A 1,496-nucleotide genomic window follows, 5' to 3' on the forward strand; every position below is an offset into this window, starting at 1 on the left:
TGTCGTTAATCTTCTCATCCTAACTCTGTATCTTATCATACCATGAGAGTTCTCTAACAGTGACATGGATTTTCTCAAAAAAATAAATAAAACACAATAGTTAGAAAAATAGTTATAATCATTAAGACACAAAAAAACACAACAATACGGAAACTACTATAATAATGATTATTACTAAAGATCATATTTTTTCAAAAATAAATAAATTGCATAAACAATCAAATATTGTTTGGCAAACAAAATATTTCTCATTCACACAAAAAAAAAATTAGCAACCAACGATTGACAAAAAAAAAAAGAAGCAAAGAAACTAATAAGAAAAAGAGAATACATGGAAGAAGCAATGTAATTTGCAATGGTCTTTCGAATATCATTTATATAGACAATTTTGCAAGGGTATTTTAGTATTTTTGTTTCATACCAAGCACATTCAAAAAGGAGTCTTTATAACGAAATCATTAGAAATCTTTTTCTTTTAATTTTGTAACCTCTCTTTGTGCTAATTCCATGAAGCATTTATATTGATATTGTTCATCATCCTTTTTAATAAACTTCTAAAGCAAACTATTTTTTTATTCTCTATTTTGGGTTTTTTTTAAAATTACAAAAAAAAAATAAGAAAGTAATTTTTAAAAAAATGTAAGGATTCATATTTTTTTTATAAGTTTTATACATTAAAACAAATTCAATAATTGTTGTGCATATAGACACTTGATATCTAAATAATGTTATAACGATAAATCATCATCATTATTATTATTATTATTATTATTATTATTATTATTATTATTATTATTATTATTATTATTATTATTATTATTTCTATTCAAAATTACAAAAATAATATCAAAGTCATACCTTAAAACAATTTAAATGAAATTAATTTTTTTAATGGTCAGATTGTCATTACCTATTTCACTAAGCCTTGAAATTTGAATTTCAAATGGAACATCAAGTTGAAATTTGAAGTTTTAGGTGTATTAGAGCATTAATTAGAGCATTAATGATGATTAACAATTTAGAGTGCCACGTGTACTTTTACAATTTTTCAAGGCAAATATATATAATAGAGATAAGAAAATTATTTGATATCCAAATATAGAGACAAACTTTTCTAGTTGGGTAGAACAATAATAAAAAAAAAAATTAGATATTTAAAAGTACTACATTTTTGGAGCTGGATTGGAATCTAAAGTATCTGATTAAGTTGAAAGAGATCTTTTAGTATCGTATACAACTGTTCTTTGGGTTATTGTTATTTATAAGCAAATCTAATTTAAAATCAGTTCCCCCCTCCTCTGGCCTCTGATGATGATATTCATGATAGATGGGTTTGGGGAGCTTCTCAAACAGGAAGGTATTCTTGTTCTACAACATATAGTTGGCTTTTATCTCGTTATAGAGAGTTGAATGATAATGAAAGTTGGGATTGAATATGGAAATTGTCAATTCCAGCCAAGGTGCAGCATTTCATGTGGCTTTGCATGCACAATGCA

This window comes from Medicago sativa, chromosome 5 (assembly GCF_051527215.1).
Source record: "Medicago sativa cultivar Bolivia chromosome 5, Bolivia_mono, whole genome shotgun sequence".
Lineage (NCBI taxonomy): Eukaryota > Viridiplantae > Streptophyta > Magnoliopsida > Fabales > Fabaceae > Medicago > Medicago sativa.